Source organism: Podarcis muralis, chromosome 3, assembly GCF_964188315.1.
Source record: "Podarcis muralis chromosome 3, rPodMur119.hap1.1, whole genome shotgun sequence".
In the NCBI taxonomy this organism is placed as follows: Eukaryota; Metazoa; Chordata; class Lepidosauria; order Squamata; family Lacertidae; genus Podarcis; species Podarcis muralis.
The window spans coordinates 4,275,562-4,298,371 of NC_135657.1; the positions used below are offsets into that span (position 1 = coordinate 4,275,562).

At 49.6% G+C, this 22,810-nt stretch overlaps 1 protein-coding gene across 1 annotated transcript in view; it reads left to right on the plus strand.

Annotated features, from left to right (window-relative positions):
• Positions 1 to 3,337: 3,337 nt before the first annotated feature.
• The window catches only part of EXTL3 (exostosin like glycosyltransferase 3), a 158,385-nt gene continuing 138,912 nt past the window's right edge, over positions 3,338 to 22,810 (plus strand). The window contains exon 1 of the mRNA XM_077925389.1: positions 3,338 to 3,460. The gene's annotated coding sequence lies outside the window, so the exon portion shown is untranslated. The remainder of the gene's footprint in view (positions 3,461 to 22,810) is intronic.

The following is a 22,810-nucleotide window of genomic DNA, read 5'->3' on the forward strand; positions in this document are numbered from 1 at the left end:
CACTTAAGAGGCCGGGGGCCAGCGCTGTCCGGAGAGACTTCCGGGTCACGTGGCCAGCGTGACAAATCTGCATCTGGCGAGCCAGCGCAGCACACGGAAATGCCGTTTACCCTCCCGCCAGTAAGCGGTCCCTATTTATCTGCTTGCACCCGGGGGTGCTTTCGAACTGCTAGGTTGGCAGGTGCTGGGACCAAGCGACGGGAGCGCACCCCGCCGCGGGGATTCGAACCGCCAACCTTTTGATCGGCAAGCCCTAGGCGCTGAGGCATTTATATTTATATTTATATTTATTTAAAGGTATTTGTAACCCACCAAAGTAATGTCCATTGGCAGGGCCTTTTCTGTGGTGGCCTGGCATTTAACACAGTTGGGGGAAAGGCTCTGCCTGAGACTACTCCCCCTTTCGTGGCTCGGTGTGCTTCTGATGTTTTGGAGTACAACTCCTATCAACCCCAGCACCAAACACCTCTGCTTGCTGTGGGCTGATGGGTGTTGTAGTCCAAAAACCCATGGAGAGCAACAGGTGGATCGAAGTTTGGAGGAGGCAGCCTTGGGCCAGAATGGTGCAGTGGCTGGACGGTTGGACCAAGGCCTGGGAATCCCCACTTGGCTGTGAAGCTCACTGGGTGAACCTGGGCCAGCTGCTGCCACTCAGTGGCAGGATTGTTGTGGGAATTAAATGAGGAGGGGAAGAGCCATGTATCCCAAAGAGGCGAGCTATGAGTGCAATAAAGCAAAAAACTCAATGGGCTGAGTCGGTATGAAAACAGAAACCCCTTGCATATTTAAGGTAAAGGTAAGGACCCCTGAGGGACGCGGGTGGCGCTGTGGGTAAAAGCCTCAGCGCCTAGGGCTTGCCGATCGAAAGGTCGGCGGTTCGAATCCCCGCGGCGGGGTGCACTCCCGTTGCTCGGTCCCAGCGCCTGCCAACCTAGCAGTTCGAAAGCAACCCCGGGTGCAAGTAGATAAATAGGGACCGCTTACTGGTGGGAAGGTAAACGGCGTTCCGTGTGCTGCGCTGGCTCACCAGATGCAGCTTGTCACGCTGGCCACGTGACCCGGAAGTGTCTCCGGACAGCGCTGGCCCCCGGCCTCTTGAGTGAGATGGGCGCACAACCCTAGAGTCTGTTAAGACTGGCCCGTACGGGCAGGGGTACCTTTACCTTTTTAAGGACCCCTGACCATTAGGTCCAGTTGCGAATGACTTTGGGGTTGCGGCACTCATCTCGCTTTATTGGCCGAGGGAGCCGGCGTAAAGCTTCCAGGTCATGTGGCCAGCATGACTAAGCCGCTTCTGGCGAACCAGAGCAGCGCACGGAAACGCCGTTTACCTTCCTGCCGGAGCAGTACCTATTTATCTACTTGCACTTTGACGTGCTTTCAAACTTCTAGGTTGGCAGGAGCAGGGACCGAGCAACAGGAGGTTAACCCCGTCATGGGGATTTGAACCACCGACCTTCTGATCAGCAAGTCCTAGGCTCTGTGGTTTAACCCACAGCGCCACCCGCGTCCCTCCTTGGATCACATAGCTGTGATTCCTGCATTGCAGGCAGCTAGAAACCCAGATATATACGGTAAGCTAGGCGCCAAATGGCTCCTTAAACCAGGGTTACAGCCGCCGAAATGGAATGCCTAGTTGCCATTGGGGGGGCCAAGCGGCTCCAAAGTAATTTTTCAATGCGACCTTTGGGTTCCTGAAATTCGTTCTGACTGTGCATATAAAACATGAAAGATAGAATTCCACACAATGTGTTGCTGGAGTGTGAAGACAGTCAAGATCCAATGATCCCCAGACACGTACCTCCAGGTGGTGGAGACATCAGGCACCAATCCTGGCACCCGGGCATCTTCACTTGGTCACAAGCGGCCAAAAGCCAGGGGCTAAATATGCCTGGAGAATTCCGAACGCTGATCGCAGGTGGTTGGACTGGGTGACCCAACTCCACAAATCTATTATTCATCCCAGGAAAACCAGCCCCGGTTTTTCTGCCTGCCATACAAACGTAGAGGAGCTTTGTCTAGGTACCACCGCCATTTCCCCTGAACGAACAACATAAAATGTGTTAAAGGATAGAGCAGGCTTCCTCAAACTTGGCTTTCCAGATGTTTTGAGACTACAAATCCCACCATCCCTGACCACTGGTCCTGCTAGCTAGGGATCATGGGAGTTGTAGGCCAAAAACATCTGGAGGGCTGAGATTGAGGAACCCTGGGATAGAAGCTTGCTTTCCTCGTGCTCCTCTTCTTCAGGCTCCATTTGTGTGATGCAGCAGCAAAAAAGAGCCAACACTATTCTAGGCTGCATCAACAGAAGTCTAGTGTCCAGATCAAGGGAAATCATAGTACCATTCTATTCTGCAATGGTCAGACCACACCTGGAATACGGTGTCCAGTTCTGGGTGCCACAGTTTAAGAAAGATGTTGACAAGCTGGAACATATGTGCAGAGGAGGGCAACCAAGATGATCAAGGGTCTGGAAACCAAGCCATATGAGGAACAGCTGAAGGAGTATGTTTAGCCGGGAAAAGAGGAGACTGAGAGGAGATAGGAGAGTCCTCTTCAAATATCTCAAGGGCTGTCACATGGAAGAAGGAATAAGCTCATTTTCTCCTGCTCCAGAGAGTAGGATTCGAACCAGTGGCTTCAAATTGTAAAAAAGGAAATTCTGACTCAACATCAGGGAGAACCTTCTGATAGGAAGAACTGCTAGACCAGGTTTCCTCAACTTCAGCCCTCCAGATGTTTTTGGTCTACAACACCCATGATCCCTAGCTAGCAGGACCAGTGGTCAGGGATGATGGGAGTTGTAGTCCAACAACATCTGGGGACCCACAGACTGAGAACCACTGCTCTAGGGCCTTGGAAATCCTGATGCTTTCCTGTTTGAAATCAGGGTCCAACTCCAGCGTTAGCTAGCATGGTGATGGTGTTAACGGGTCTCTCTATGCGCACGTATCTTTACTTCAAAGATCAGAGGAACCGCATGTACAGGCGACGACTCATTAACGCGTAGTCTCAAAACATCTGGAGGGCTGAGGTTGAGGAAGCCTGTGCTAGACAGTGGAACGGTCTCCCTCGGAAGGTGATGGGCTCTCCTTCCTTGGAGCTTTTTAAGCAGAGCTTGGATGGCCATCTGTCATGGATCCTTTAGATGAGATGCCTGCATTCCAGGGGGTTGGAGTAGATGACCTTTGGGGTACCCCGTTCCAATTCTAGGATTTATGATCTCCCGCCCATCTCCACCAGGGGGCGCGCCGGCCCCCCCTTTCCTTCCCGGTTTTAAAAGCTCCGCTTCCCACGGCGCGCCGAGCATTGGCCGCTGGGCTGCAGACTCGGGACGGTGGCAGGGAGGCAGCGGCGCCCGGGCTCAGCCTGCCTCCTTCTTCCATCGGAAGCCCTTTCCTCCCGGCAGCTGTGCGCGGACTTGCTGGCCTCCAGCCGCGCTCCTTGCAGCTACAAGGTAAGCGCTGCGCTGCAGAGATTTCTGGAGGGCGACCCCGGGTTTGCACCGGGTAGGGTGGCTCTGACTTTGCACAGGACAGCTCCTTCCTTTGCTCTTGCAGAGGAAGGGGTTTTTCCCCCACCCTGCTTTCGTTTTGGCTTGCATGCATTTCTCCCCGGTGCAGGATCAGCTCCCGTCCGGGTCCTCTCCGTTCCGCAGCCCCGGAACCGGTTTCACGTACCCGGCGCCTTGGGGAAGAAGGAACCCGGGGAATATAATAGCTTGCAATGCATGCCAAGGCGTCGAGGATACAGATCCGCGGGGGCCCCTGCAATGACCAGCTCCCATACATGCTGGGGCTCTGGGTGCCCCAGCACCCACAAAAATCCCCATAAATTTGGGCACCCACAAATTGAGGCGCCAGGGCTGTATGGCACCCACTGCCACCCACAGCCAAGGAGCCAAGGTGGCGCTCCTGACAGCTCGTCCTGGCCTCCTGGGAGCCTCCTCGTTGCAGGATCCGCTCAGGGAGCAGGCAGAGAGTGGACTGCCAGCCTCGGATGGGGAATTCTGAGCATATGCTCTGTCCATGTGCTCTCCGGAATGGGAGCAGGCAGCCAGGTCCAGGCAGTCCGAGAGGACCCAGTGGTCCCAGTTATACATCAGACTGTCCCCCCCCCCCCAGCAGTTTCCCCAGGAATGGTCCTTGTGGAGTTTTGGAACACCTTCTCCCTTGTGGCAAGTGGGGGCCCTTCTTCCCCATGTCTGCTGAAAAGGGTCCATGCGCTCGCCTTGTGGCTTCTTGGCAGCCAGCCCCATGTGCTCACCTTGAGTGCACCTCGTCCTGAGAGGTGCGCACGCCTTTCTGCCCTGTGGCTGTGTCCCAAAAAGACAGGAATCCCATAATGACCATAGCAACGCAAGCTCTTTGTTTTGGGTGGTGTGCAGTGGTTCGGAATGGATCCGTAAAGCATGGCAGAAGGAACTGGGCATTTTGTGGCAGGCATTGTGGACCTCCTTGCTCAGAACTAGCCTCAGAGGGGAGTCACTGTGTCAGATTGTTATTCAGTCTGGCCCTATACTTTTAGCTCAGAGCGACAGCCCTCCTCCTCCTTAAATATCTCTGCTCCCTGCCTTACTCTCTGAAAAAAAAAACTCTTTCCAAAAAGTGTCAAACCAGAGGGGTTTTTTAATGTGCAAAGCATTTGCCTTACTACAAAGTTACAACCCTTCCCTGTTGACATTTTAGGATTGCAGATTCTGAATATTAAGTCTCGGAAATGCACTACTTGATACTCTGGGATGGTGTTTTTAGTTTCCGGGAGAGAAAGCCCATGTTTTCTTGTCTTTAAAACATATGCTTTGATTCTGCCTTCCTGGTTTTTTTTGCAATGGGAGATTTGGGGGAAAGTAGGATATGGATGTTGCTGTGGGACTTGGGTTTCTTTCTACTGGGAGGAGTGGGCGAATAATTATGTGGGTCTGTGAGTGTGATATTTGGAAAGGGGGGGGAATAGTTTGCATGCCATGTTTGTTTGGGGTTTTTTTGCGCCTTAAATGCTCACAAGCTTTATTATGGCATAAGCTAGGGATCACCAAGGTGGCACTTTTGGACACTTGTATGAGCATCAGTATCTCCTATGGCATCTACAAAAGGTCTCACCCCTCAGAAGCTCACATTTCATGAGAAATGTCCTCATCCTGCACAGTTCTTGTCCACATTGCCTCACCATCTCCAACATTGAAAATATCCCCTTAAATATGCCCACACTCACCCTCCCTTCTGTTCTGGAGAGGGGGAAATAGCTTCTCTGGAAGTGACCACAGCAGTGGCTGATACACACACGTTTTTCCTTTCATTGATGGGAGGCATGGCCGCACCACTCTGTGGTCCCATCTCTCTTTCAGGTGTGACACCCTGCATGCCTTGTTGATCATCAATTTCTTGGTGCTTCGAAAAGGAACTTGGAAGTGTCCTTTTACAGTGGTACCTCAGGTTAAATACGCTGCAGGTTACATACGCTTCAGGTTACAGACTCTGCTAACCCAGAAATATTACCTCGGGTTAAGTACTTTGCTTCAGGATGAGAACAGAAATCGTGCTCCGGTGGCGCAGCAGCAGCAAGAGGCCCCATTAGCTAAAGTGGTACCTCAGGTTAAGAACAGTTTCAGGTTAAGAATGGACCTCCAGAACGAATTTAACTTAACCCGAGGTACCACTGTAAATGTGTTTGTGGGAGGGGATGTTGTTGGTTTGTTTTTATTATATATTGTGTGAGTTGTCGTTTTGTGTTGTTATGTTGTGAATCACCCTGGGTGGGGGGGCGGTATACAAATCTAATAAAGAATCATCACCCATGGGCTTCTCTGATTTTCCTCCTTCTAACTACTCTAGCATTATTCAGATCAGCCTTGCTCAACCTGGAGCTGTCCAGATGTTGTTGGAGCACAACTCCCATTACCCTTGACCAGGCTTCCTCAACCTTGGCCCTCCAGATGTTTTTGGACTACAACTCCCATGATCCCTAGCTAGCAGGACCAGTGGTCAGGGATGATGGGAACTGTAGTCTCGAAACATCTGGAAAGCCAAGTTTGCGGAAGCCTGCCCTTGACTAACAGCTGTCATGGCTGCTGGGAGTTGTAGTGCAGGACACCTGGCGGGCACCAGGGGCACCCCTACCGCTCTGTGTCCCCATCAGGATGGCCTTGGCTTTTGGACTGGACGATGCTGGCGTGGGGAGGAGCCTCCTCCACGTGGTCTTGGGTTTCTGGAGTTAGTAGAGTGAGGTGGAAGGAGACCATTGGTGGTGTCTCCTGTTCACCAAGAGGGAAGGCATAAAGGAACTGCAAAGGAGGTGGCAGATCCAGCGTCCAAGGACCGTGTGGCTGCGGATGATCCATTCCTTGGAGGTCAGATCTGCTACTCTGCAGATCCTGCTGCCCGAAGCAGTCGCCTCGCCTTGCCTCATGGGTGGACCGGCCCTGCCTACAGATGTCCAAGTGTATAGTGGTGCTCAAGGAAACATGGTGAAGGGAGCTAGCTCCCAGGTAGGTGTGTTTTTAGATGGCATGCCAGCGTCCCTTATTCCTTCCTCGCCCGAGAGTCACGAACCAAACTTCTGAATCAAGTTTTCCTCAACCCACCCCCTCCAGTCTTTTTCTTGAGACACATTTGAATAAAACCTGCTTGTTTCAGCAAAGACGTCGCTGTGTGTATACTTAGTTGTATTTTTAATGCTACTCTGCGTTATCGTAAAGGTAAAGGAACCCCTGACCATTAGGTCCAGTCATGACTGACTCTGGGGTTGTGGCGCTCATCTCGCTTTATTGGCTGAGGGAGCTGGCGTACAGCTTCCAGGTCATGTGGCCAGCATGACTAAGCCACTTCTGGAGAACCAGAGCAGTGCACGGAAACGCCGTTTATCTTCCCACCAGAGTGGTACCTATTTATCTACTTGTACTTTGACGTGCTTTCGAACTGCTAGGTTGGCAGGACTGCGTTATCATAGCATCGTAGAACTGTAGAGTTGGAAGGGACCCCAAGAGTCATCTAGTCCAACCCGCCTGCAGTGCAGGAATCTCGGCTAAAGCATCCATGACAGATGGCCCTCCAACAGCTCTTAGAAAGTTATTCCTGATGTTTAGTCATGCTTTATTTGTTTAAATACAGTGGTACCTCTGGATGCAAACAGAATCCGTTCCGGAGCCCTGTTTGCATCCTGAAGCGAACGCAGCCCGCGTCTGTGTGTGCTCGGGTCACGATTCGGTGCTTCCGCACATGCGTGTGACGTCATTTTGAGAATCTGCACATGCGTGAGTGGCGAAACCCAGAAGTAACGTGTTCCGTTACTTCCGGGTCACCACGGAGTGCAACCCAAAAATGCTCAACCCGAAGCTACTTCAACCCAAGGTATGACTGTATTGAAAGAAATTGAATGCTTGGCTTGTGTTTGCTGAATTGCTTAGAAAATTGGAAGGGAAACAGAGAAATCCACCAGTCAATTAGTGGCCTGCTGGGTACCTCATCCGATTACCTGCAAGCTTCGCTCAGAAGTGATGACAACCTGTGGAGGAAGCAGTGGATACTGCATGCTGAATAATGCAGTCTCAAATCCCAGCAACATACTGTGCCTTGGTTTCCTCATAATGTCAAGCCACAGTTTAGCCTTGCAAGGACGAGCTGCAGGAAATCTTGAACGTGCACAATCTTCCTTCCCCCTCTCCTCCACCACTGCAAATTGGAGGTTAACTATGACATCTCAACCCTAAGCTATGGCTGACCTTTAAGTTTACTGAAAACAAAACTAGCTACGCGGTTTTGACAAGGTTTTGATGCCACGTCAAACTGTTAGAAAGGAGGCAAAGGCTTCCAAATTAAAGTTACCAGACGTCCCCGTTTCCCAGGAACAGTCCCCGGATTTACACATCAGTCCCCACACAAAATCCATTGAAGTTGAAAAGTGTCCCCAGATTCATTGAAACAAATCTGGTAACCTTCTTCCAAATCCCTAATGCTGGCCTCCTGGAAAGAAGGGCGAGGCTCTATACAAACCCAAGGCTCACTGCAGCTTTTCCTGGCAATGTTGAACTATGGTTTAAGATTATGTGCGAACACTGCCACAGGGAAGCCAGACTATACATGGATCAGGAGTCTGGGATTGTTAGACTGTGAAACTCATTCCCACAGGAATTAGTGATGACCACTACAACAAAACAACAACACCACAAACTGGCTTATAAGTATAAAACCAAATTTACTAGAATAATAGCTAGAATGGAGATAGACTTGTAACCATTCAAACAACAAACATACTAAGGTGCCATGTGCAAGACAAAGCCTGGCGATACTGTAAACATGGAGTGGATAAATGTGCAACTCTATCTTAACAAGTTAAAAAGGTAAAGGGACCCCTGACCATTAGGTCAGTCGTGACTGACTCTGGGGTTGCGGCGCTCATCTCGCTTTATTGGCTGAGGTCATGTGGCCAGCATGACTAAGCCGCTTCTGGCAAACCAGAGCAGCGCACAGAAATGCCGTTTACCTTCCGGAATAGGTACCGGAGCGGTATCTATTTATCTACTTGCACTTTGACGTGCTTTCGAACTGCTAGGTTGGCAGGAGCAGGGACCGAGCAACGGGAGCTCACCCTGTCACGGGGATTCGAACCGCCGACTTTTGATTGGCAAGTCCTAGGCTCTGTGGTTTAACCCACAGCGCCACCCACATCCCATCTTAACAAGTGACATATGCAGTAAATGTTATACCTACTGGATAAATGAACCGCTCAACAACTAGCGTAAGTCCAATCACAGAACAGCAACCCCGTGCCGCCACAACGGTGTTGTTGTTGTTTTGTTGTATTATTATTACTGTCACCACATTTGATACTTAGTGATGACCTCTAACCTAGATGGCTTAATGGTTGAGTGTATCGCACGCCTACAGCCACAGGTTCAGAGATGCTGAACAGTCGAAAAGTTTGGTTTATTGAGATAACTAACGGAGGAGCCCCTTGTGCCCTCCTGGCTGTGGAAAGGCTGAGAAATGATTTTGTAGAATATCTCTAACGAATAGAGCCGGGAGAGTACATTGGGACGGGAAAACCAGGCCAAAGTTAATACAAACACACCCTTGCCTCTCGTCTGCCCAGGGCTGCCGGAGCCTTGTACAAAAGCAAACATTCCTGTTCCCGGAATTATTTATTTTTGTCGCGGGATGGGGTTACTCTCGTCCTCAGTAGAATGTGCTTCCTCTTGCCTTGTCTCTGGGCGCCTGCCTACCTGTTCCCCTCGGCACCCCCATTAGTTCCTTCTGTTTTCCTTCACTCCTCTGGAAACTTCACCCCGTTATCCGCTCCACTGCCATTTCAACCCCGTTTTGTCTGTAATACAGTCACGAAACGATTCCTCTTGCTGCCTTTATTATTATTATTATTAATTTATACCCCACCCTTCCCGGTTCAGAAAACTGGGCTCAGGGCGGCTAACAACAAATTTAAAACACTTAATTGTGATACAACAAAAAACAGCATAAAATACAGTATAAAAGCGTGAATAACAATAAGTTCAAAGTTCTAAAATCAATTTAGGGGAAAATCCAGCCACTCTGGGCGGCTTCCAACAAAGATTAAAAATACATCAAAATGTCACACGTTAAAAACTTCCCTGGACAGGGCTGCCTTCAGATGTCTTCTAAATGTAGTTGTTTACCTCTTTGACATCTGATGGGAGGGCGTTCCACAGGGCGGGTGCTGCCACTGAGAAGGCCCTCTGCCTGGTTCCCTGTAGTTTGCTTTTCACAGCAAGGGAACCGCCGAAAGGCCCTTGGAGCTGGAATTCAGTGTCCGGGCAGAACGATGGGGGTAGAGACGCTCCTTCAGGGATACTGGACCGAGGCCGTTTAGGGCTTTAAAGGTCAGCACCAACACTTTCAATTGTGCTCGGAAACGTACAGGGAGCCAATGTAGGTCTTTCTGGACCGGTGTTATGTGGTCTCGGTGGCCACTCCCAGTCACCAGTCCAGCTGCCGCATTCTGGATTAGTTGTAGTTTCCGGGTCACCTTCAAAGGTAGCCCCACGTAGAGCGTAGTCCAAGTGGGAGATAAGTAGAGCATGCACCACTCTGGTGAGAGTCCGTGGGCAGGGAGGGTCACAGCCTACGCACCAGATGGAGCTGGTAGACAGCTGCCCTGGACACAGAATTGACCTGTGCCCCCATGGACAGCTGTGAGTCCAAAATGACTCCCAGGCTGCGCACCTGGTCCTTCAGGGGCACAGTTGCCCCATTCAGGACCAGGGAGTCCTCCACACCTGCCCACCTCCTGTCCCCCCAAAACAGTACTTCTGTCTTGTCAGGATTCAACCTCAATCCATTAGCCGCCATCCATCCTCCAACCGCCTCCAGGTACTCGTTCAGGACCTTCACTGCCTTGGCTAGTAGCTATGACAGCCCTCTCCTCGGTGGATTTGATTAATCGTCTTTTAAAGCCGTCTAGATTGGTGGCCTGCTTCCCATGGGAGCAAGTTCTATAGTGGGATCAATTTATTTTATTATTATTTATTAAATTTCTATACCACTCTTTGGGCGGTTTGTGATATAAAAACTCAAGCGCTCTGTCCTGCTTCCTGACTTTCTAACCTCTAACCCTGTTTGGGTTTGGGGTCCTGTAGTGAATTTTGGAATAAAACTTTTAGGCAAAACAAGTGAAGTGTGAGTCCCAAGTCTGTGAGTGGGAGTCAGGACACCTGACCTCCAGTTCCTAGTCAAATAGAAGAAGAAGAAGAAGAAGAAGAAGAGGAAGAAGAGTTTGGACTTGATATCCCGCCTTTCACTCCTCTTTAGGAGTCTCAAAGCGGCTCACATTCTCCTTTCCCTTCCTCCCCCACAACAAACACTCTGTGAGGTGAGTGGGGCTGAGAGACTTCAAAGAAGTGTGACTGGCCCAAGGTCACCCAGCAGCTGCATGTGGAGGAGCGGAGACGCGAACCCGGTTCCCCAGATTACGAGACTACCGCTCTTAACCACTACACCACACTGGCTCTCTTCTGTTTAAGAGTAGAGATGGCACCGAACCATCTGGGCTGATACCCTAACCCAGGATAAACAGATATGGTGCTTGCTGACTATGCTAGCTGAGGCTGATGGGAGTTGAGGTCCAAAACCTAGAATCAAAGTTGGAAGCGACCATGAAGGTCATCAAGAACAACCCCCTGGCAATGCAGCAATCTTTTGTCCAAGGTGAGACTTGAATTCACAACCCTGAAATTAATAGTCTCATGTTCTACCGACTGAGCTATATCCCAGGAAGGAACCAGGTTGGCAAGTCCTATTCTAGCCACTCCATGAACTTTGCGGGGTTGAGAGATGTTGTTTGATGGTCCTTCTATAAATTTCTGATTCAGCTTCCTGCAAGGCCTGGCTGCAGCGAAGAAAAATAATCCTGTTTTCTCTTGCTGCGGACATAAACCACGCAGAATGATTTCTTATGCTTCCTTGGAAGTGGACAGCCAGTGGGACGGCTAAACTTAACTCACGTGTGGTGCCAGGAGATGTATGAAACAGCCTTACGTGGAGCCCAGAGGGATTTAGCCCAGATGGTTCGGTGCCATCTCTACTCTTAAACAGAAGCTCTCCAGAGACTCTGGCAAAGGCATTATTTATTTATTCGAATTTTGATGTATAGAGCTGCCCATCAATAAATATTCCCCGGGGTGGCTTACCTAAGAGCAGGCTATTAAAATTACAATATATATAAAATTAAAACTAATAATGAGCAATATATACAGCAACTCCTGCCAAACACCTCACTCTTGGACCAACAGAGATATAACGCATAGCCTTTACTGCTTGGAGGAAGCTAGGCTGAGCCTCTGCAGCCCCAGGTAAATTGAAAGGGACCAACCTGTGGTCACCTGGAGGAGATTTCTTGAGAAATTTTTGCAGATCTATTTATCCCTGGGGAGAGGAGGAGTGCAGCCACCCATGGATATACGTCATTGCTGCAGAAACCTTGCATTTTCCCTTCACCTGACATTTGTGATTAGATAATGGAGAAAGCGAAGGGACGCGGGTGGCACTGTGGGTTAAACCACAGAGCCTAGGACTTGCCAATCAAAAGGTCAGCGGTTCGAATCCCCGTGACGGGGTGAGCTCCCGTTGCTCGGTCCCTGCTCCTGCCAACCTAGCAGTTCGAAAGCACGTCAAAGTGCAAGTAGATAAATAGGTACCGCTCCGGTGGGAAGGTAAATGGCATTTCCATGCGCTGCTCTGGTTCGCCAGAAGCGGCTTAGTCATGCTGGCCACATGACCCGGAAGCTGTACGCTGGCTCCCCCGGCCAATAAAGCGAGATGAGCACCGCAACCCCAGAGTCGGTCACGACTGGACCTAATGGTCAGGGGTCCCTTTACCTTTACCTAATGGAGAAAGCAAAAAAGAGAGGCATTTCAAGGGCATGTTTGGAGAGGCCTTGGATCTGGGCACCCTCCAACATCCTCTTGGAATTGGGCTTGGGAGGGGGGATAACTGTGGTAGCCATAGAGCTGGTCTATAGATTTTTTTCACTGATCAGCATTGCTTTGCTCTGCCGCCATGGTTCAAGGCAGCAGTGCTTCTGAATATGAATTGCTGGAAACCAAGCGGCGCTCTTGGCAGTCTTAGAAACTCAGATATATAAACTAGGCGCCAAATGGCTCCTTCAACCAGGGTTATGGTCGCCGAAACTGAACGTCTCGTTGCTGTTTTGGGGCCAGACGGCTCTTTTCAATAACAACTTCTTGGTTCTTGAAATTCATTCCAATGGTGCAGATAAAATACCATGCATCACCAGATGGAAATGTCAGGGGCCAATCCTGGCGCCCTGGCACCTTCACTCGGTTACAAGTGTTCGATAGCCAGGTGCAAAATGCGCCCGGCCAATTTCACACCCTGGCTTGGTCTAGAATCCAGCTTTCAGGTTTCCCATAATAGGTACCTAGTTGGCCATTGTGCGAAAAGGACGCTGGACTAGATGGGCCCCTTGTGGCCTGATCCAGCAGGCTTTCCTTACATTGTTTTGCATGCAGCCTAAGTCTGAAACTGGGGGACCCACGAAATAATAATAATAATAATAATAATAATAATAATAATAATAATAATAATTTTTAATATCCCGCTCTCCCCAGCCAAAGCTGGGCTCAGAGCGGCTAACAACAATAAAAATGACACAGCATTCTAAAATCAATTCATTCTAAAATCCATTCAGAGTCAAATTCATGGCAACCATTGGGCTAGAGTTCTGTGAGGATTACCGAAGGAGGGGGTCAGACTGTGCCTTGGCCAAAGGCCTGGTGGAACAGCTCTGTCTTGCAGGCCCTGCAGAAAGATGTCAAGTCCCGCAGGGCCCTAGTCTCTTGTGGGAGAGCGTTGCACCAGCTCGGGGCCACAGCCGAAAAAGCCCTGGCTCTGGTTGAGGCCAGCCTAACCTCCCTGTGGCCCAGGACCTCCAAGATGTTTTTGTTTGAAGACCGTAAGGTCCTCCATGGGACATACCAGGAGAGGTGGTCCCGTAGGTACGAGGGTCCTAGGCCATATAGGGCTTTAAAGGTTAAAACCAGCACCTTAAACCTGATCCTGTACTCCACCAGGAGCCAGTGCAGCTGGTATAGCACCAGGTGAATGTGATCCCACAGCGAGGACCCCATAAGGAGTCTCGCCGCGGCATTCTGCACCCGCTGGAGTTTCTGGGTCAATCTCAAGGGCAGCCCCACGTAGAATGAGGTACAATAATCAAGTCTGGAGGTGACTGTCATATGGATCACAGTGGCTAGGTCAGGGTGACAGAGGTAAGATTGATTGACCAGTGGTATTGCAGTGGCAAGAAGTTTAGGGTGCCCAGCTGAGCAAATAACACCAGGCATATGGAATGACATCTCTCTCTCTCCGCCCCCTCTGTGTGTGTGTGTGTGTGTGTGTGTGTGTGTGTGTGTGTGTTTGTCTGTCTGTGCGTAATTTGATGAACTTTTGTATTCCATTGCCAGGCCATTCAGCCATCAAGGATCCCTGTTGTTGAGCCACTGAGAATTCTCCCTCCTTGCCATGGTTGTGGTTTGGGAAAACGGGAAAGAGAGTGGGATGCAAATGATTCTTTGGCCCTTTGGCGTTCAGTTTCTGGGCTGCCCTGCCCTGTAGTTAAAGGATATATTTTTGTGTGTTTATCACACACAGCTTACTGGCGATGAGTGACGGTCGTGGCTTGCCAGTCACCGTAAGGAGAAACAAGTGGCTACCTCTCCTTCAATCTCTCTCTCCTTATTTTACTCTGTCCTCAAACAGCACTCGGGTATTCTGCGATCCCAGGGCCTTGATCCTTGTAGCACAGGGGTCAGCAAACTTTTTCAGCAGGGGGCCGGTCCACTGTCCCCCAGACCTTGTAGGGGGCTGAACTATATTTTTTTGGGGGGAAATGAACGGATTCCTATGCCCCCCCAAATAACCCAGAGATGCATTTTAAATAAAAGGAGACATTCTACTCATGTAAAAGCACACTGATTACCGGACCGTCCGCGGGCCGGATTCAGAAGGCGATTGGGCTGGATCTGGCCCCCGGGCCTTAGTTTGCCTACCCATGTTGTAGCGCTTTTAAAAAACGCCTTCCTGGCAATTTCTTTTGATGCAAGGGGGAGTCTCTGCCTAAGAGGCAGAAATCTGTGCCCTAAACTTCTAATTTTGGCATTGCTTTCACTTTTATATGTGGGCGGGTAGCATGGTGTTTTCGCAGCGTGCTAATATATCCAGCCCAAAGTTGTTGCTTGAAATGTATTTTATGATGGATCATGACTTGTTTGTTCGGTTAACTGTGTTGCTTCTTAGGGCTGACCGAAGGGAACCTGTGGCTCTCCAGATGAACAGGATCCTATCATCAATGGCTTTTGAGGCTGCTGGGAGTCCAATAACATCTTGAGTAGTCACTGGTTCTGCACCCGCTTCTATATGGCTAGCCATGGTCTTATGCTGTTGTCCTACTAATTATAGAGTTACAGTAATTTACTCCCCGAGAGGTTTAGCCAAGAGTATTTTTATATGCTGACCGGCCCAATAAGCAAGATCTCTTATTAGTTTTATGGGATTCCCTTTTTATTGATGTTCCGTCGTGGAGCACACCAAGTAAAATCCAATTTTACGTCTTGGCTCCTTCTCGATGATAAACATTTTCACTTGCATGGGCCTTAAATGATCCCACCGGCATTTCTTTTTACGATGCCGTAAAACAGATTGAGAGTTCTCCATCGCTCCAGATTACGAGAAGGCTGTTCGAGCGTCCTCTCTCGTAAGAAAAACGAAATGTAAAAATTTGGAAACAAAGGAAAAAGACGGATCAAAGAAAGATGGCCTTGGATCTGAACTTCACGGGCTGTCCAATGAAAGATACATACTTCATACCTAATTCCAATAGAATCAACTTCAGTTTGAATGGTGATGATATTGATCTATTGATAATGGGGATAATGAAAGCTCTATAGTAGAGAACCATTCTTCAGCCTGGTGCTAGCACTCCTAGATATTTTTTTACAGCACTCTTCTCTCCTTTATTTTCCAGCAACTGGCATTCATGGTCATATCCTGCCTCTAACAGTGGAGGCAAACTACAGTGGTACCTTGGTTTAAGAACAGCTTCGTTTATCAACAACTTGGATTAAGAACGCTGCAAACCTGGAAGTAGGTATTCTGGTTTGTGAACATTGCCTTGGAAGCAGAACATGTTTCGCTTCCTGTTGAGTGTCTTCCATTTGTAAATTGAGTCCCCTGCTGCTATTGAAAGCATTAAGAACGCTTTGGTTTAAGAACGGACTTCTGGAATGGATGAAGTTCGTAAACCAAGGTACCACTGTATAGCAGCCATCATAAAGGTAAAGGGACCCCTGACCATTAGGTTCAGTCGTGGCCGACTCTGGGGTTGCGGCACTCATCTCGCTTTATTGACCGAGGGAGCCGGCGTACAGCTTCCGGGTCATGTGGCCAGCATGACTAAGCCGCTTCTGGCAAACCAGAGCAGCACACGGAAACGCCGTTTACCTTCCCGCCGGAGTGGTACCTATTTATCTACTTGCACTTTGTCGTGCCTTTGAACAGCTAGGTTGGCAGGAGCAGGGACCGAGCAACGGGACCTCACCCCGTTGCAGGGATTCGAACTGCCAACCTTCTGATCAGCAAGCCCTAGGCTCAGTGGTTTAGACCACAGCGCCACCCGCGTCCCAATATAGCCATCATAGCTATTAGCGATTGGCAGCCTTATTTTCCACAAATTTGTCCAATCCTCTTTTGAAGCCGTCCATGTCGGTGGCCATTGCTGCATCTTGTGGGAGTGAGTTCCGCAGTTTAACAGTGCACAAATAAGTCCTTTCCCATCCACCCTAGCCAACACAACCAGTGATGTCAAGAGTCATAGTCCCACAACATTTTTTTCTGCTGCTGTAGAGAGGAGGACCTGAACCAATGGATTCAAATTACAAGACAGGAGATTCCAGCTAAACGTCAGGAAGAACTTTCTGACGGTAAGAGCTGTTGGATAGTGGAACGGTCTCCCTTGGGAAGTGGTGGTTTCTCCTTCATTGGAGGTTTATAAGCAGAGGTTGGAGGGCCCTCTGTCAGGGATACTTCAGCTGAGATTCCTGCATTGCAGGGGGTTGGACTAGATGACCCTTGGGGTCCCTTCCAATGCTACAATTCTATGCTCTGCAGGTCCACTGGTTCCCCATCCTGGACGAACGGCTTGACTGACTATAAGGCAGGTTTAGATGTCCGCAGAGAATTCTGTACTCAGAAGCAGAGAGGTTCTGGCCTTCTCGGTAGTGGCACCCGCCCTGTGGAACACCCTCCCACCAGATGTCAAAGAGAACAACTACCAGACTTTTAGAAGGCAGCTCTGTTTAGGGAAGCTTTTAATGTGTGATGCATTACTGTATTTTAATATTTTGTTGGAAGCCGCCCAGAGTGGCTGGGGAAGCCCAACCATATATTATTATTTGAGATTGGTGGGATTCAGGAAGGTTGACTGCACACAGGGTCGCTTCTTCTTCCAGGGCAGTTGAGAAATTTATCTGTGAGCCCAAAGAGGGGAGAATCCTGAAAACATTTTGGTGGGCACGTTTCCTTTCCCTTCTCTGACAGTTGTGATTAATGGGGCTGCAGGAAAAGATGGAAGCAGAGCCCAGAAGGAGAGAATAGCGGTGCCAGCAAAAGCAGCAGCAGCAACAACAACAACCAGAACGTTAGAAATTTTGCCCTGCTGGAGAAATATTTCAGCTCAGTTTCACTGCTACCTTAATTGTGTCATCTGCCAAATTTTGGAAAAGGCAGAGGAAAGCAGCAAAGTATGCAGATGTTCTCGCATCATCACTCTCCTTGAACTGGTGAAACAGCTGCTTCCCCCCACATCACCTTTCCTTCTTATGTACTGAGCTGAATCCTAGAATAATAGGATCCAGAATGCAGCAGTCTGATTGGTTCGCAGGAGCCACCCAATCCAGCTCCAGGTGGAAGTGAATCAGCGACCTGATTGGCCTGCAGGAGCAGCCAATCAGGCTTCTGGAGGAAGTGAATCCACAACCTGATTGGCCTACAGGAGTAGCCTCCCGGAATTAGTCAGTCACGCAGGGCCCATTGTGTAAATATTGTATATATAGCTAGACATTTGGGGGAAAGTTTCATTCATTGCTACTACGGGCTGAATAACGAGCATGAAATTCACACTTGACTCCAAGTATGCAGTCATACCTCATGTTATGTTTGCTTCATGTTACTTTTTTCAGGTTGCATCCCACAGTGAACTGGATGGGGTTACTTCCGGGTTTCACTGCTCGTGCATGCGCAGATGCGCAAAATGATGAATCGCAACCCGCGCATACGCAGACGCGCCGCTGCAGGTTGCATTATTTTCATGTTGCAAACGGGCCTCCAGAACGGATCCCGTTCACAACCAGAGGTACCACTGTATTTCACTTTTTGTCACATGCATTTTATAGATTGCAAGCCTGAGGGCAAGGACTGTCTTATTTTTGGACCTTGCGAACCAGTCTGGGAACCTCGTTTGGCAGAAAGGCAGGGCAAGGATGCTTTGTTTTTTGACAAAATATCAGGCAGAACACTCCTGCTAACTTGCTGGCTTGGCTGCAAAGGATTTATTGGGCCCCAATTGCCTTGGCGAGTCAGCTGATTTACTTCTGGTTAGAAATGCAGTCCAGGGGGCATCTTTTCCCTATGGCAGCCAACCAGGTACCCTCCATGGCCGGCTGGCTGAGGCTGCTGGGAACTGTAGTCCAAAATGCCTGGAGCGCACCAGCTTGGCAAAGGCTGCCCTAGGGCCTAGTCTGCCTGAGGACCCCGAATGTTGGATGCCCAGGAGATTTCCCAGGAAACTGGGTGGTTTGAGGCCAGCTTCATCGCCTCCTAGTTTCTCTCATCTGTACTGAACCTCCCACAGATCTACTTACCATATTTTTCGCTCTATAGGACGCACTTTTCCCCCTCCAAAAATGAAGGGGAAATGTGTGTGCGTCCTATGGAGCGAATGCAGGCTCCTTGGCTTCAGCGATAGCAACGCAAGCCTCCGAAGCGCAGAGGGAGTGCTCCCTCTGTGCTCTGGAGGCTTTGTGTTGCTTTCGCTGAAGCCTGCAGAGCGAGAGGGGTCGGTGTGCACCGACCCCTCTCGCTCTCCAGGCTTCAGGGATAGCTGCCTTTGGAGCGCAGCGCGAGTTCCCGCTGCGCTCCAAAGGCTTCAGGTTCCTTTTGCTGAAGCCGGGAAAGCAAGACTCTCCTGGCTTCAGCAAAAGGAACCTGAAGCCTCCGGAGCGCAGCGGGAACTTGCGCTGCGCTCCAAAGGCTTCAGGGATAGCTGCCTGAAGCCTCCGGAGTGCAGCGGGAACTCCTCCTGCACTCTGGAGGCTTCGGGTTGCCTTCACTGAAGCCTGGAGAGCGAGAGGGGTCGGTGCACACCAATCCCTCTTGCTCTCCAGGCTTCGCTTCACTGGAGAGGTGCTGCACAGTTTTCCCTCTCTGCGCTGCGCCCCTTCAGCGAAGCGGGAGGAGAAATGGAAGGGGCTCCGTTTCTCCTGCCGCTTTGCTGAATGGGCGCTGAGCAGAGGGGGGAGAATTTTTTTTCCTGTTCTCCCCTCTAAAACAAGCGAAAAATACGGTAATTTGTGCCGTTTGTTGTCCTGTTCATGTGCTTGAATGTATGTCCTGGGCACCCAAGGGTTTCCATAAGCCCAGCCTTTCATGCTCCAGCGGTACGGATTGCGCACAGCAAATAAATGTCTGCGTGGAGCTCCATAATTCTTGATGCACCTGCACTGCAGAAACCCAGGCTCTGCATTTTGGAGGTGCAACGCCAGAGTTGAAATAAACGTTGCTTGCCGATCAAAGATTCTCTTGCTGTGATTCCTGCATCGCACGAGGTTCAATTAGCTGCCCTTTTGGGTCCCCCCAAACTCTGCATTTTTATGGTTCTGTGAATCCGTTGTGGTATTTTTAAGCTGTGCAGAAGGTGCTCTGGCCTGCCTGGTTTGAGTACCACTAGCTGACGAATGCGTTGATATTTATAACTTTGCCATCTGCTAGGAGGTGGGATCTGGAGGGTGGGAAGCGACTTTGGTTTCCCTGGTAGACATTCCGTTTAAATTAATAGCGTGGGAAACAGCAGCCAGGGGGACTTTGGAGAGAGGAAGAAACAAATGAGTGGCAGTTGGTGCCTTGCAAAATAAAAATAATAAACAGAGCAGGTCTTTGGAGAGGGAGGATTCACAGAAGTGTAGCGTACCCCCAAGCACATTTAAAAGCAAAAACCAACTTGAATACAAAATGCAGCAGTCGTCCAGAAAGCCAACCTGTACAGACCTCAAAAAACCCCAGTGCTAGTAACGTAGTGGATTTGAGGTAGGATGACACCTGAGCCAATTTGGTGTTGTGGTTTGAGTGCCAAACCACAGGACCTGGGAATCATAGAATCATAGAGTTGGAATAGACCACAAGGGCCATCGAGTCCAACCCCCTGCCAAGCAGGAAACACCATCAGAGCACTCCTGACATATGGTTGTCAAGCCTCTGCTTAAAGACCTCCAAAGAAGGAGACTCCACCACACTCCTTGGCAGCAAATTCCACTGTCGAACAGCTCTTACTGTCAGGAAGTTCTTCCTAATGTTTAGGTGGAATCTTCTTTCTTGTAGTTTGGATCCATTGCTCCGTGTCCACTTCTCTGGAGCAGCAGAAAACAACCTTTCTCCCTCCTCTATGTGACATCCTTTTATATATTTGAACATGGCTATCATATCACCCCTTAACCTCCTCTTCTCCAGGCTAAACATGCCCAGCTCCCTTAGCCGTTCCTCATAAGGCATCGTTTCCAGGCCTTTGACCATTTTGGTTGCCCTCATCTGGACACGTTCCAGTTTGTCAGTGTCCTTCTTGAACTGTGGTGCCCAGAACTGGACACAGGACTCCAGGTGAGGTCTGACCAGAGCAGAATACAGTGGCACTATTACTGGCACTATTACCCGCTCAGCTATAAAGCTTGCTGCCTCTCGGTCTAGCCTATATTGCAGAGTAGTTGTGAGGATTATGCCAGCTGCAGTAACTGGGACCACTATTGCCTTTGGTCTGATCCAGGTAGGGCTCCTCTTACGTAACTTCCAAGCAGATGAGAAAACATCTGCCTTGGAAGCATGCAGGTGGCACTACCATTCTTGTCTAAGAAGAAAGATAGACTAAATATTTGCGCAATAATACATAGGACGCTCGTAGAATATTTTTGCAGCTGTTGTCCTTTCCTCAAAGGTTGTATGTACCATTGTTGGTTGTGTTAAGAGTGGCAAAAAGGTTGGGGGGGGGAACCATGGGCAAAGGTGTTTATATTTCGAAGAGGAAAAGATGCGTGGGCGCCTTCAGTCGTTTCAATGACATTTTGCCTAAGTTGCACATAATGCAGTAATTGTCTCTTTGGGAAAAGGCACTTTGATGTACACTTTCCAATTGCTCTCTGTAGGTGTGCACCTATAATGCTGCTTTTGTCTCTCTCTCTGCAGCGGCTGGCTCCCCAGTTCTTGATCCTGAATAGCGTGCCACCTAACAAAGAGAGGATTGAATGTGGCTTTGGGTATTTTAAACAAGTGCGGTGGGGAGGGGGGAGGGAGAGAGGAGGGTGCTCAAGTGAATTTTGCTGCTTCTTCCCACGCTTGTTTTAGAAAGCCCAAAGCTAAGGCCTTGGATCTCTCTCCATAGAGGAGTGTGTGAGTGTGTTTGTGCACAACAGCAAACTTTAAATGCAGAGAGACCACACACACACACACACACACACACACTCCCAACTCTCTTGAACTTCTTATTATAATGGTCAAATACACAACTAGGGCAGATCCACTCCATACATTCGTAGCACATTCAGTACACATGGGCTTCCCCCATAGATTACTGGGAACTGTAAGGTAAAGGGACCCCTGACCATTCGGTCCAGTTGTGGCCGACTCTGGGGTTGCGGCGCTCATCTCACTTTACTGGCCGAGGGAGCCGGCGTACAGCTTCCGGGTCATGTGGCCAGCATGACTGAGCCGCTTCTGGCGAACCAGAGCAGTGCATGGAAACGCCGTTTACCTTCCCACTGGAGCGGTACCTATTTATCTACTTGCACTTTGACGTGCTTTCGAACTGCTAGGTGGACAGGAGCAGGGACTGAGCAACGGGAGCTCACCCCGTCGCGGGGATTCGAACCGCCGACCTTCTGATCGGCAAGTCCTAGGCTCTGTGGTTTAACCCACAGCGCCACCCGCGTCCCTACTGGGAACTGTATTTCCCCCCTTATTGAGCTACAATTTCCAGCATCGACAACAAACTACAGTTGCCAGGATTCTTTGGGGGAAGCCATGTGCAGTCAGTGTGTGCTGCAACTCTGCCCTTAGTTTCTTACTTATTAATTCAGAAGGGCGTATATCTTGCTCTTCAGCACTATTACACTCAAAAGAGCCGTGCAGGAATATTCTTGCTGCAAGGCCAATCTGATAGGTGTCCTCTGGTTGAGCCTAGCCTGGTATATGTTTGTTACTATGTATTTTTGTGTTTCTATACTGTAGGGATGCGGGTGGCGCTGTGGGTTAAACCACAGAGCCTAGGGCTTTCAGATCAGAAGGTCGGCAGTTCGAATCCCTGCGACGGTGTGAGCTCCCATTGCTCGGTCCTTGCTCCTGCCAACTTAGCAGTTTGAAAGCACGTCAAAGTGCAATTAGATAAATAGGTACCACTGCAGCGGGAAGGTAAACGGCATGTCCGTGCGCTGCTCTGGTTCGCCAGGAGCAGCTTAGAGATGAGCGCCGCAACTCCAGAGTCGTCCGCGACTGGACCTGATGGTCAGGGGTCCCTTTATCTCTACCTTATGCTGTAGGCCACCACTGAGATCCTCAGATGAGGGGCAGTAACAAAATTTAATAAACAAACAAATGATTTAACGATTCACCTTGTAGCTGTCGGCAACCAGGAATCCCAGGCAAGTGACGGTTTATGGAAAAAGCCAAGTGGGAGAGCTTAGCTCCTCTGTAGACCAAGCCTGCCTCTTTCTCTGAGATCAAATCCTGCAGCTAAAGGGTGGCTTTCCTACGGACTGACTTGGCATTTAGCAATGGTGCCACAAGGTCTGACGACAAGTTGGCAAGGCTATACAGATTTCCAGAAAAGGGAGAAGTTTTCAATTAGCAATAATTGCGCCTCGGATTATTATTTTTTACAGCCTTAGCTCTCTTTCCCCTCCCTGGCCTGCCCTGTCGACCCAGCCATAGCTTCCATCTGCCCTTTTCTGTTAGAAGAAAGGATTCTCCCATAATTATACCTTGAAAGGATGTGGTAAATTCT